Below are 14791 nucleotides of genomic sequence, written 5' to 3'. Positions count from 1 at the left end.
CCCATGTGATAGTTTTTTATTTTCCACAAAATTATTGCTTACAAACATAGCTATGCCTAAGCTACTCATTTTTATGTTCCTGTTTTGTTCTTATGTCATTTAAACCTGAGGTTTTTCTTCATGTCCCTTTTCTTTGCATTCTGACTCTTCCGGGATACATTTGAAATGTAGAATACTGGTTGGAGCACAAGACCTAAAGCAAACAAAAAAGACTCTCAAATTCAGAAAGTTTTCTATTGTTCTCCTTATAATGATCACTGATATATTAACACTTCTGATTCTTTGTCTATACATAGAAACAGCCTAAATGTCCATCAACAGATGACTGGATAAAGAAGGTGTGGTGTATTTATACAATGGAATACTATTCAGCCATAAAAACCAACAACATAACGCCACTTACAGCAACATGGATGTTCCTGGAGAATGTCATTCTAAGTGAAGTAAGCCAGAAAGAGAAAGAAAAATACCATATGAGATCACTCATATGTGGAATCTGAAAAAAAAAATACAAAACAGAAACAGACTCATAGACATAGAATACAAACTTGTGGTTGCCATGGGGACAGAGAGGTGGGATTTCAAAATTCAGAATAGATAAACAAGATTATACTGTATAGCACAGGGAAATATATACAAGATCTTGTGGTAGCTCACAGTGAAAAAAATGTAACAATGAATATATGTATGTTCATGTATAACTGAAAAATTGCTCTACACTGGAATTTGACACAACATTGTAAAATGACTATAACTCAATAAAAAAGTTAAAAAATAAAAAATAAAAAAGAAATAAAATGATTGTTCATCTATAAATAATTATACATTTTTGGACAAGTTTGCTATTTGTTATACATTTTACAATAACCCCTTAAACCTTAAATTTATGATTGTCTTTCTTCCATTTCCAGAGGCCAGCTTTTGTTTCTTACTTACACCACACTTTTGAGATTCTCTTTCTTTAAAAAAAACAAATTTATTTGAGTTGTATTGATTGTGCAACTGTTCTACACTTCAGATACTACGTTAAAAATCGAGGACTGGCAGAAAACAATAAAAATCAGTTACAGGAGAAGAATATTTAATGGAGATTTTTTTTTTAACTTTTTTTATTGATTTATAATCATTTTACAATGTTGTGCAAATTCCAGTGTTCAGCACAATTTTTCAGTCATTCATGGACATATACACACTCGTCACATTTTGGAGATATTGGAAAGAAACTGTATAAGCTGTTGAATTTATTATAATTTTATTATAAAGCATTAAGTAAGCATTATAATATAAAAATGGAAAAATTGAAGCCTGTTCAGTTCTAACACTATATTTTAAACACAGAGATAAATGAACTCTGCAGAAACACCAGGCCCATTTGAAGTCAATGGTAACACCGAATGGGAAAACACATTTTATCACAAATCTTAATTATTTGTGTATAAACTTTCCTGGACCTAAATCGTATGTTAGGATCCAGGCCTTAAAAGCAATGCAGTATTTATTACTTTCCCTCCACCTTCCTCTAAGGACATCTTTCTCATACACTGAAGGCAGGAAATGCTATGTGCTTCTCTCTGGGAAGATGTCTGTAACTAGTTCTCTCTGCTTTGGAATTAGCATCAGTCTTTCCCACAGACTAAAGTTAGGCTGCCTTCCATCTTGGTTACCAGTGTGGGGAGTGAGTTTCTTTCTTCTTTCTGTGTCTTTCCTGGCACCTTAGTGAGAGGTGGGGAAAGGCTGTGTGTAGGGCTACTGAAGGAATGCTCGATGTATAGCACCCTGCCCTCAGCATGGGCTTAGTAAGTAACTATTGAAAGGGTTGCCCATTTTCCCGAGTCAGTCTCCGACAAGGGTCCTCCTGTCTGATGTCATTCGAGCCAGTAGAACAAGATCGAGTTCAGTTCAGAAGCAAGGGAAAGCTTTATTCTTTGATGGAAGAATGGAGAGATTGGACCTTAGGTTCCAGAGCACACAGTCGGACAGGCAGTGGGCGGGGCTGCTTATAGGGTTCTCTTCTGCGGGGAGGAGGAGGGGGCAGGACGGAGATCTCGCGGGAGGTGGGGCTGAGCCGCTCGCGGCATTTCAGGTGCAGTGTCTCTGCACACGGCCAGCCACCGCCGCCATCTTGAAGTGAGGTGTCTGCGCGGCTTCTCCGCGCGGTCCACGGAGCTGAGAGCTGAGGTGTCTGGAGCAGTGGTTCTGCACTGAGAACTCTAATCTGACGTGTTAAGCGCCGGGCTTCCGCAGACGACTCCTATAGGCAAGTGAAACTAGACGAAGCGCAAAAGAAGAGGTTGGACCTTAACACCTAGATTCCATCTTATTTTTCCAGGGACCCTTGTGGCCTTTGGTGGCAAAAAAAAAACCCAACAAAAACAAACAAACAAAAACCCGAAAAGAAACTGCATAAGCAACATTTAAAGAGTAAAGCTAGTTCTTTGCGTAGCAGAGCAGGCAGCTAATCACTTCATGTGATTTGAAAGGCTCTAAAGGACTGCCTGGTCCCTTAATTTGGCAGATGTAATACAACGTCTGGGATTCTTACATTAGCTTTACAAATATTTATGTTTGGGTGTTGAATGCTGCTCTAAAATGGAAATTGTTCTAGAGATAAATCATAATCAACAGCAAAGCCCAGTGTAAATTAGTATGGAATTTCAGCTAGTTTGTCATCAGTCTGAGAGACTTAATACAGAAAGGGCTTTGATTTCTGAGGAAGACAGATGAGAAATGGAGGAGGGAAATGTTCAGAACCTGGAGTGTTTGTATTCTGAATATTTGGAGCAGTGAGGAGAGGACTGGCCGGGGGTGGAGATCCTTTCTGAAAGGGGAGCTGACACAGAGAAGGTGCTGGTGGCTTTGGTGGTGGTGGCTAGTGCTCTATGGGTTAGTGGAGGAGAAATTTGAACTCCTATACAATTTAGCCCACCTGTGAAAGAGTCTAACTTGTTACTTTGGTTTTCTCTTTATGCCTAAGAGGGCTCTTTTTAGCCCTCTTTTTAGGGGGTAAAATATTTCTCCCAACTGGCTGGCTGTGGAATTTTCCAGAGAATGGTTGAACTGTCACAATGGTTGCCTTTGGAGCCTTGAGAAAAATGCTCAAATTCTTACCTTGGTTTTTGCATTCAGGAGACTTTCATTCTAGATTTTGGGGAAAAGAATGGGGCTGTGAGAAGCAAAGAGCTAGGAGAAGAGTGCTGTGACAAGTAATCACTTAGCACACTTGTGGGGTCTGCCTCTTACAGTCGCCTTCCCCCAGTCCTCTTGATGGTTTTCAGTGCTGTGGACTGTGGACTCTCTTAGATTGACAGAAACAAACAAACAAACAACTAGGTTGGTGAACAGAGAAAAAGCCCCACTCTCCTACCGGAGCAATGTCGTCTCTTCCTGGAAACACTCCACTTGCTCAGGTCTCCAGTGCAGAGTCTGGAGTCAATTTAAGTAGGAGATTTGTGACATAAAGCTGCACTGGATTTTCCATATAAATGAACTGTACGTAGATCCATACACTATAGCTCTATACTTTTATTGTATTCTATTATACTTTTATGATTATGCTTTTGGGGGGATAATAACACTGAAGGATAATAATAAATAGTAAACTGATACAGAGTACTTTCAAGAAGCTAAATTTTATATGGTAACTGATTTTATTTTTAATTGTGATAAAATACAAATAACATAAAATTTTTCTTAACTTTTTTTCAGTTTAAAGACTTCGTTTTTTAGAGGAATTTTAGATTCATAGCAAAATTGAGAGAAAGATACAGAGATTTCCCTTATACCCCTGCCTCCACACATGCATATCATATCAACATTCCCCCATACTCTGTAATTTGCATTAGGGTTCACTCTTGGTGTTGTACATTCTATGTTGGAGAAATTTATAGTGACACGTATCCACCGTGACAGTATCACACAGAATAGTTTCATTGCCCTAAAAATCCTCTGTGTTCCTCCTTTTGTCCTTCCCTTCCCCAGCCCGTGGAAACCGTTGATCTTTCTCCTGTCTCTATATTTTTGCCTTTTCCAGAATGTCATATACAATAGGTAGAATCCTGAAGTGTGTAGTCTTTTCATATCGGCATCTTTCACTTAGTAATATACATTTAAGTTTGCTCTATGTGGCTTTTTATGGCTTTATAGCTCATTTCCTTTTGTGCTGAAAATATTTCATTGTTTGGATGTACTACAGTGTATCCATTCTCTTATGGAAGGACTTCTTGGTTGCTTCCAGTTTTTGGCAATTATGAATAAAGCTACTATAAACATCCATATGCAGGTTTTTGTGGGGACATTTTTCAATTCCTATGGGAAATACCAAGGAGCACAATTGCTGGGTTGTATGGCAAGAGTATGTTTAGCTTTGCAAGAAACTGTCAAACTGCCTTCCAAAGTAGCTGTACTGTTTTGCATTTCTGCTAGCAATGAATGAGAGTTCCTTTTATTCCACATCCTTGCCAGCATTTAGTGTTGTAAGTGTGCTGGGTTTTGGTCATTCTAATAGGTGTGTAGTTATATCACCTGGTTGTTTTAATTCCTTAACTACTTTAAGTGCATAGTTCGGTAGCAAGTATATTCACATTGTTGTGCAACCAATCTCTAGAACTTTTTCATCTTGCAAAACTGAAACTCTATACCCATCAAGCAACTACTCTATTTCCTCCCTCCCCTACCACCTGGCAACAACCATTCTACTTTTTGTTTCTGTCCATTTGATTGCTCCTAATACCTCATATAACTGAAGTCATGTAATATTTTTTTGTGACTAGCTTATTTCACTTAGCATAATATCCTAAATATATATTTATGTGTCGTCAGAATTTTCTTCCTTTTTAAGGCTGAATAATATTGCATTATATGTATATGTCACATTTTGTTTATCCATTCATTTGTTAATGGACACCTGAGTTATTTCCACCTCTCTCTGTCTCTATAAATATGTATATATGTATAATTGAAGTATAGTCAGTTTACAATGTGTCTATTTGGTTTCCACCTCTTGACTATTGTGAATAATGCTGTTATGGAAATGGGTGAACAAATATCTCTTTGAGATGCTGCTTTTAATTCTTTTGGGTATATACCCAGAAGTGGAATTGCCAGATCATTTGGTAATTCTCTTTTTAATTTTTTGAGGTACCAACATACTGTTTTTCTGTAGTGGCTGCATCATTATACGCTCCCACCAACAGCACAGAGGGGTTTCAGTTTTTCCACAGCCTTGCCAACACTTGTTATTTTCTGGTTGTTTTGGAGTTTTGTTTTGTTTTGATAGCAGCTCTAGCAAGTGACTTTTCAAAGGTCCCTTTCACCAAGCTATCATCTTTCCTTTACAAATGTGGAGATAGAAGTTCAAGGGAGAAGTGATTGCCTTTAATAGTAGCTAAAGGATTGAAACCTAGGTTTTCAGAACCCAAGTACAAGGCTCTTTGCACTACAGCAGGCTTTTCACAACACATCAAGTAAAACTAGTAGAGTGACAATCAAGGGGATCTTAAAGTAAGAGAGATGAGGCATTAGAAGCACGATGGAGGAGGTTTTTGTTCTTTAATGTTATGTTTGGGTTTGCAGGAATGAGAATCTGTTGATAATAGTAGTGTCAAAAGGAGGATTTAAAAAAAATTAGCTATGGGAACAGTTAAGTAGACCCTCATCAATATGCACAAATTAGCATTATCTGATTTACACTGATATTAGCTCACCTGTTTGGAAGAGCAGCCAGGAGAATACCTCAGATCATTACAAAAGTGAAGACATATCTTCTATCCTTCTCTGAGGATTTTCAAATAAACATTAATTATAATGGCACCAATTTAGAACTGGCTGATTACATAATTTTAGGAAACCTGTCATCATTATCCATAACTATTTCATGAAATATAGAAATACAATATTTTTCCATAACTTGAAAAAGATACTCTCTTCTCTGAAGGGAAAAAAGACCCAGTAACTGTGTTCCTTACGTAATTCTCAGGTCAGGCAAATACTACTTCTGGAGCATAGAATTATACCTACAGTTTCAAATATCATGAATAATCTTCCTGGCTATGTATTTTGGGTACAATGTGGCAGAAAGCGCTAAATGCTTGTCTAGTGACAGGCTTTCTGTCTTGCATTGTGGAGAGACATAAGATGATATGATGATAAAAGTGTAATACAGTGCTCTACGCAGTTCAAGATCCTGAAGTTTCTTTGGGCTCTTCCTGCTTGGTATGCTAGTTACTTCTAAGCATCCTAAAAAACTATGGATCACGGAGAACTAAATGTGACACTGGGCATTGTGAGAATATTATGCTGAGAAAACAGTGACAGCCCAGTGAGAGTCCTGTTCAGTTTACACTTAATGTTTCTTCATACTATTACCTTAATTTTATGGATGACAAATATGAAGAAGAGAGAACTCAGGAGAAGACAATGCTAAAACAATCCCAGAAATGATAGAGCAATCCATGAATTCATTCATATAAGAAATATTAACTAGGTATCTATTATGTGCCAGGCATAGTATTGGACACTCATGGGAGTAATATAAAGATGAAAAGACAGCTTCCATGCTCTCAAGAACCTTGAAAATAATCCCTATGATGCAGTGCTCTCAAACATTGGAATCGTGTGGAGAGCTTGCTCATACACAGGTTGCTGAACCCCACCCCTGTACTTTCTGATTCAGTAGGTAGGGGTAGAGGTCCGGGAACAAATATTTGCCTTTTGGAAACATTCCCAGAGGATGTTGATGGTACTGGTCCTGGGACCACACTTTGAGAACCACTATTGTGATGGAGCTTTTGTAGCAGCAAAAGGGGAGCCTGAATCTTAGAAATCTTAACTTGTTTACTTATATGTGGTAAAAATACTGAAGTTTCAGACAGTCAGTTGAGGCTGTGCCATTAACATAGGCCCTAAAGAGGAATTTAAAAGAAAGAAAGTAATTATGCCTCTGACATATCTATATCTATATACATGTGTACTTCTTTTTAAGCAGAAATGAAGAAATAAGATTTGATGAAACAGTTTTGGAGATTATGAATGATATATAGTGTACTATAAACAACAAAATAAAACACCTGGTAAGGAAAATGAGACACAAGTAAAAATACTTAGTGGGGGAAAAAAAGCTTTAAATTAAATTATATATTAAAAAAAAAAACCCAAAAGCTCATATCCAGATGAAGTCACACAAATATTAGAGAAATAATAAAAGAAGAAAAAAAATCTTCATGGTTATTCTGTTGCATTAAAAATGATATAACAGAGAACAAAATAATTGCTATGTACTTTGACTTAATACAAAGTCAGTTGTATCTGAGTTGAAGAAAAACATCTAGTTTTCCGTGGATTGGCTGCCTGACGGAATCTTCTTGGTTGTTTAATGATAAAACCAATTTAATGATAAGCGAGTAACGGTGGATATGCTTCTTTATGTAACTGTGCATACATATAGTACAAAGCATAATCAATGACTTGCAGTGATCAAAAAACAGATTGGAATGTGAAGCAAGTAAGTGTAGAAATAGCAGGAGTGGCTAACAGTAAGCAAAAGGTGGTCTCAAAGACAGTTAAAATATTAATTTTTACTCACGATGCCATTGAAAGGGATTAGCCAAGCATCACTGCCTATGTCGCTGTGTATTTAAGATGGACATGGAGAGGCGTGGAGATCTTATGATGATGCTCCCAAGGCTTGACATTAAGAAGAGCGGTTAGCATCCGTACCTAGGATCAGTACTTTTGTTGGTATCCTTGTTTTAAATTTTAGTCCTGCTGTAAACACCAGACCACATTGTTCTCTTCATGTCAGATTTCTAGCAGCCTTTGTTTTGGAAGGAATTTCCACGGGTTTGGATTTTTTAATTTCTTCATGGCTGAGTTCATCTTCTGTCTAGGCACTGCAGGCAGTTGCTCTTGGTGTAATCCAAGTTTCACCACAAGAGTGTCATCATTGTTAATCTCTCTCTCTCATCAGCGTGCTGAAGGACTAACCTTCTTTCCTATTTTTGCCTGATACTCTGATGCTAATTGAGCAATTTTGCAGAGTGGTGACATGGGAGGGCTCTGGATTCGAGCTGCTAGTGGGTCCAGTTCGGCTTCTTCACTAAATTAGGTCTGTGATCTTGAAACAATTATATAATCCTTTTAAGCCTGAATTTCCCAATCTGTAAAAAGGAAATTTTCGGGAGCTGGGCCTCAGGGAACTGGAATAAAGTCATTCTGGAACCAGGCCAATGTGTGAAGTTCAGAGAGGAAGAATCTCTTTTGGAACACAGCAGGAAGTTTTGCTTGGCTTTGAAAAGTGACAGGAGAGCTGGCCAATTATAGACCAAGTTAGAATCATCAAAAGCTTGGACATATTTTGTTGGAATGTTTAGCTTTAAGCTGTTTTGCCACTTTGGTGGGTGACTGAGCACCCCCTAGCCTTCTGAGAGGATCATCTATTTGTTTATATAGCAAGTTTCTCAAAGAAGTATTGGTCTTAACCTAACCTAATAGGACACTTCAGTAGGTTTTGGAGCTTCTTGAGGTACTTTGAGGTGTTTCTAATAGCTCTTTGGAGTTGTGTCTAACTACTGGCAGTGACTAATCCAGCCAGCATATAACCACTGAGCAGAAAAGGAAGTTGTACTAGTCTTGGGATAGAGGATACATTTCAGACTGTACTAAGCAGACAGAAGTCAACTGTAGCGTTAATTAAGTTTAACTGAGTTTATGAGTGGTGGGAATGACAGGAAATAAGGGAATTTGGAGGGGAATTCCTGTATATTTTTATATTGAAGAAAAAAGCTAAGATGTGTGTCTGTAAATTATAAAAGTAAGCTTATTTTATTTCCTAATTAACAGCATCTAGGTTAGAGTTTGCATATGATTGTGCTAATTCTTAGGATGCACCAAAAAATAATTCAAAGGCTTCATGAGGGGTTAATTTATCTAACCAGGTTATAGAATAGCAGAATAAAGCATCCTTCACTTCTCACTTGACTTTTGTAGCATGCTCATAAAGAGAGTTATTTTTGCAAAATATTCAAGAGCTTCTTCAAAGCCTCTTTTGAAGGATTTACTTTGTTACCAGATCTTTATTTCTCAATGGCTTAGCTGTTTTCTAATTTCACTTTTATGGACTTCAAGAAAGCCTTCATCTTTTATAAGTTTTTCAGTTTCACTGATGATTATAACATGTCATAATTTTTGTAAACAATGACAGAGATATGAAAATATTGCATAGGAGAAAAGCTAGCTTGAAGCAGGAAAGGATTTTTGAGTATGAACTAATATTATGTGTGGTAGCTCCTTAGCAAATGTTTTTGTGTCGTAGTAGTTTTGCTTGCTTACAACACCTTGTAAGTTTAAGAGCTTGAATAATCAATATATAGGTAAAAAGGATGGCCTGTTTAATTTTGTTGTCAGACAGGGCAGGAAATCTTGTACAACTTGGCCTTCCTAACGTATTACTGATGATAGAAATAGCACATTACTATGATATTCATTCCAACCTAGTAGCTCTATTTCCTAGAATTGGGATTTAGAGATTTGGTGATTCTTTTCTCAAATAAAATATTTCTAAAAGTAAAAGGATGCCTACATTTATGGAGTACTGTTCCAAGTTGTAATTATTTAACACATGTTGTAGAGCTGATATGTCTTCAGAAAGTGAAGACATCCAACTAGATGAATTCTTAACATGGCGTATCTTTCCAGTGGTTGCTCTGCTGCGGTGGCTGGCAGATTCTCTCCTCCGGCACAGTGGGCCTGGGACACTTGGTAGGGAAAGCTCCATTTGGGCTCATGATGTAAAGATTTATCACTGCTTGTTGCTTGCTCTCTGCCAGGAAAATCAGAAGGAACTCTCATAAGGGTAGACTTCAGTGGCTCCTGCAGAGGCTGGAAGCTGGGCATCTAAGTAAAAGTTCTGATTGTAGTTACCCTCTATCTGGTTACATTGGTGTGTAAACCCACATCCAAACAGACTTACTCATTATTTCCAGAACAAGCCCACTGGGGAGGTTTCTTTCTAATTTAGGCTTTGAGTCCACTGACAGAATGGATTTTGCTAGAGTCTGTCCTCTTCCATGGGCATTTAAAAAACAGTTTTAGCTTAGTGTCAAAATTCTTACAGTGGGCTCTCCTAAAGCATAGAGTAGGGAAACTCACAGGGTAATGCTCAAAGTCCAACTATAGCAGCATTTCTCAGCCTCAGCACAATTGACATTTTGGACTAGATAATTCTTTGTTGTTGCAAACTGTCCTGTGCAATACAGAATGCTTAGCAGCAGCCCCAGCCTCTACTCACTAAATGCCTACAGCATGCTGTTAGTCATGACAATCAAAGATGTCTCCAGACATTGCCAAATGCCTCTTGGGGGGAAAATGGCCCCTAGTGGAGACCCAATCTAAACTAATATTGGGAAATTCTATTGCCTGTATCTTCAAAATATATTCAGAACCCAACCACCTTGCACCACTTCCACTTTCTATCTTTGCTCAAGCTACCATCACCCCTTGCCTGGATCACTGCAATAGCTTCCTAATTAGACTCCTACTGTCATCTCACCTACCTTTACCTTTTCACTGTCTTCTCAAAACAGCATCCAGAATGATCACTTTAAAACATGCCAGTTCATGGCACTTATCTGCTTATATCCCTCCAATGACTCCCCATTTCCATTATAGTAAAATGGCCTACCAGGTGAATTTAGGACCTATGTGACCACTGGCTATACCAGGAATCTGCACAGGAGCTGGACATATGACAGCCAATTGTTCCTGACAAAAGTCAAGAACTTTCTAAGTTCTCCCTGAAGTTGTCTTCAGAGCCAGTTTAGTCAGACAAGAATATTACCCTCATTCCTTATATTCAGATATTTTTCTTTCAGATATTCTCCCAGTCTGATCGTCATCCTATATACTAGACTATGGATGACAGTTATCTCTATCTAAAGATTAAAATCCACACCAAAAGGATGAAGGTTTATTACCACTGAGTTCATTTAAAATAAAGTAACAGATTCCAAAGGCAAATACACAAGAGGAGAACCCCAAAATTGTTTTAAACAATGGCAAGATTGATGGAATAAAAGTAGAAATTCCTGAAGTAGTTATATTGAAGGAGACAATATTCATTTATATTTTTAAGCTTTTGGTGTTAATTAATATGAGCTTTCCTATTATATTTAAAATTACCTCCTAGAATAGTTTAGTTATTTGACATTTTAAAATAATGTTTTATAAAATTTCAAGAATGTGCCCTAACAATGTGAAAACTAAGACACAAATTCAATAATGACATAGATAAATCAAGAGATGGAGCATCTTAATTGCAAATGAACCAAAAGGTGTTTTCCCCCTCAGATCAACATGAAGTCAGATCCTATGAAAACAGTAAAAGTAAAGAACTGTTAAAAGTGGCAAAGTTACCAAAAAAACCCACAAACACTTAAGAAACCCTTACTTAGGTTAAAAAAAAAAGTCATCAATCTGTTAGAGCATAGAAATAGTGCTTGCCCCTCTCATTACAACGTGAGAAGATCACATTTGGCTTTGCTGGTCTGCTTTCAGTCTAGTGTCTTTATATGGGAAAAGTATAACTAACTGGATAATTTTCAACCAGAAAAAAGGAGCATAAATTCTGAAGATAATTGTCTAAAAATTGATATAAAAATGATACAATGATAAAAATAAGTTCTAAATGGGAATGCAGATAAGAAAATATTCTAAAGCTGAGTGCAGTGGGGTGAAGTCAAGCAAAGAGAAGTTGGAAGTGGAATATCACAGAGAATATTTTGATGACAAGTGGTAATGTCCCATTGCATAGCGAGAGCCTCTCCAAAACAATTTGAATGTAAACTGGGAATACTCAGAGAGGTTCTCAAATGTACAATTCTTTTCCAGTGAGAGGGATATAATTCCTTTTTTTTCTTTCTGACATATTACAGACTTTTCATTTTTTAAGAGGTTTGTTAACTATCATTAAAATATTTTTCCTTTTACTGCCTGCTTTTTGGCCATTACATGTCTCCAGGGAGAGAATATGATAGTCTGACAACATGTTGGCTCATACAGCCTTACCTTTGAATCTCCTGTTAGAGACTGACTACTTTTTCTCCGGGCTTTTGTCTTGGGATAACTGTTTTGCTGCCATAGAAGGTAGTGCCATTTTTCATAGACGATTGCAAAAGTAAACTTTCTCTAATAACACTCTAAAAACTTGAATGTTAAATACAAGGGTGAACTATAATAAGAGGCATGTAGCATTAGAGTCATTTAAATGCATTCATTAATAATAACACATTTTCCCACACTAGAGACTCCATAAGTGATGGTTACAGTCTTCAGCTAGCCTGCCAAATTTATTTATTTCAAAATGCAGTTGAAACCGAATGTTCTATATATCAGATACATTATGGGTTAATAGGGCCTTTGAGGGGATTGAGATTGGAGGCAGTGAGAGGAGTAGACAGGGAATTTGGCCGCTATTGTAAATTATTTCTAAGGTGATTGATTTCCAAGTCAGACCTCAGGATGCCAAGATGACAACTAAAATCTGTTCTGGGAAATTGAGAGACTGAGACAAGGCAAAAAAAGAAGAAGAAGAGATGGAATTTTCTTCTTGTCAGGCCACAAGTGGCAGTGGACACTCACCCCAAACTAAACTCTTTCATCAAATTACCTAGCGGTTATGAAGAGGGCTTATCTAACTCTTACTGAGTTCAAACTCATTCTGCTTGCTTCATGACAGGCTAGTAAATCAGGAGACAAGGTGTTGGGGCAAGGAATAATGATTTTATTCAGAAAGCCAGCAGACCAAGAAGATGGTCTGGAGAACCATCTTACCCAAGTCAGAATTTAGGCTCCTTTTATACTAAAAAAGGGCAGAGGATGTGGTTGTTGTTGCAGACTTCTTAGTGTCAGACTCCTTTGTTCTTGCAGCTGTCCACATAGGTTAGGTCATGATGTTCCTAAAAACCTTCAACAAGACAAATGTTATTCTCTGTTTTGCAACTTTTTATCTCTATATGAATGAAAAAGTGAATGAAAAGTCTAACCCTGAGGGTTAGAGCCCTGAAAATGGACTGTCCTGTATATTTCAGGCTATAGGCAATATTCTTCCACAAAAGGTACAGAGGCAGCATGACTAAGCACAGGAAACAGAGCACAGGGTTAGAGCTAAAGGAACAGATCTGATATGGAGTCAGAATTGTTTTCCCTATTACATAACCTAGCACCAGAAAAGTCACCAGGACAGGTTTCTCTTTTGGTCAAATTCTTCCCCCAGAAATCATGGCTTAGATTTATTGAGTGACAGTCCTCCATAAATCTTGCATTTCTCCACCTCTTGCAAAGCAAGGCACTGATTACTCTTTGTTCTTGACTGTCTTTTCAAAGATGTTTGTAAAAAGGGAAGACTTGGATGATGGAGATTTTGTCTCTTTCCAGAGAAAAGGGTGGGTGGGGTTGCTTATAATCTCAGAAGATAGAGATGGTATCTCTGTCTGGAGCAATGGGCAGGAACTCTTATATAAGTCTTGTGCTCCCTAAACTCGGGGTTCCTATTTTTCCATTAAATCCTAGGGGAATTGGGGGTCTGGACATCAGTGCGAATGCTGATACTCTGGCCATTTCTATTGCTTTGAGTTATAACCTGTCCTTTGTCTCTGATCCAGGAAGTTCATGTCTTCTACCAGTACCCACGAAACAGGCAGGCTAACTTGTTAACTTGCAAGTAGCTAGTATGTTAGCTTGTGGCAGACTAATTTGTAGGTGAACTACTTTTTAGTAAAAGCAGCATATTTTGATTAGATTCTGATATATATAAAAACCTATAAAATTATTAAATATATTGCTTTTTTACATAAAACTCTGCTCATTTATAAACTAAATAATTTAGTATAGGGAACAATATGTTTTGTGGAAAAAGAGACATGTTTGATAAAAAGGCTTGGGGATTAACTGTGAATATTAATTTTTAATACTATTCAAAATTTTATTTTCATTATAACTCTCAAAGTTTTATACATACAGTTCTACAATTTTAAGACTGTTTGTTGTATTTCTTTCCTGGTCTAAGTTTTGAGGAAAAGAAATAGATTCCATTATTCTAAATCTGCCAAATGGCCCAAAGGACAAGCACAACTGAGGTTTCCTTTTCTACTGTCAAATCTTTTGAATTTACTCTGTTGCTGGGGAGCATATTGTTTAGAGTTCCCTAATATTTGTAGCAGAGGATATCTCAGTCCTGGTCAGGTGTGGCCAAAGGTAGAGCCTAACACAACTTTAAGGGTCAACAGAGAAACAAGACCTGCATTTTATGCTTTTAAGCATATTTTTTATTATTAGCTTTAAATATAGATTGAGATTTTTTGGGTGATGTGTTCTCTATGCATATTCAATCGTTCACTCACCTTACTTTATAGTTTATATTAGAGTTTGAGAAAGCTCTCTTAATTGTTAAAACAACTTTTTTTTTTCCTCAAGATCTACCTGCTTCTGGTACAGAAAAGGTGTATAGAAAATGCAACTGTTTCTCTTGCTTCTTAGTGAGTGAATTATTTTGTTTTCAGTACTTTGCACATAGCAGGACAGCAAAGGATACTGGTTAAACACCAGAGTTGAATACTCTATTGTATACTGTTCTTTAAAACTATCTTACAAGTAAGATTAGTATTGGACCTGCGTTATTTCAATCAATAAAATAGAACAGTAGCATGTGCCCTTTCCTTCTATAAATATAGACAAAGAACTATCTTGTTAAATAGGCCATTCTTTAATTAATTAATAATCTTGAAAAATTCAAAGATTACTG

At 37.1% G+C, this 14791-nt stretch overlaps 1 long non-coding RNA gene across 2 annotated transcripts in view; it reads left to right on the top strand.

Moving 5' to 3' along the window:
- Nucleotides 1-2101: 2101 nt before the first annotated feature.
- The window catches only part of LOC116278760 (uncharacterized), a 565251-nt gene continuing 552561 nt past the window's right edge, over nt 2102-14791 (top strand). Inside the window, exon 1 of one of the 2 annotated variants that reach the window (XR_004188091.2) lies at nt 2102-2257. This is a non-coding gene — a long non-coding RNA (uncharacterized lncRNA). Of the gene's footprint in view, nt 2258-3199; nt 3490-14791 lie in introns of those variants that run through there. The other variant, XR_012074328.1, reaches the window with a different exon arrangement.

This window comes from Vicugna pacos, chromosome 7, assembly GCF_048564905.1.
Source record: "Vicugna pacos chromosome 7, VicPac4, whole genome shotgun sequence".
NCBI classification, from domain to species: Eukaryota; Metazoa; Chordata; class Mammalia; order Artiodactyla; family Camelidae; genus Vicugna; species Vicugna pacos.
This window is presented reverse-complemented; position numbering and strand designations above follow the sequence as displayed.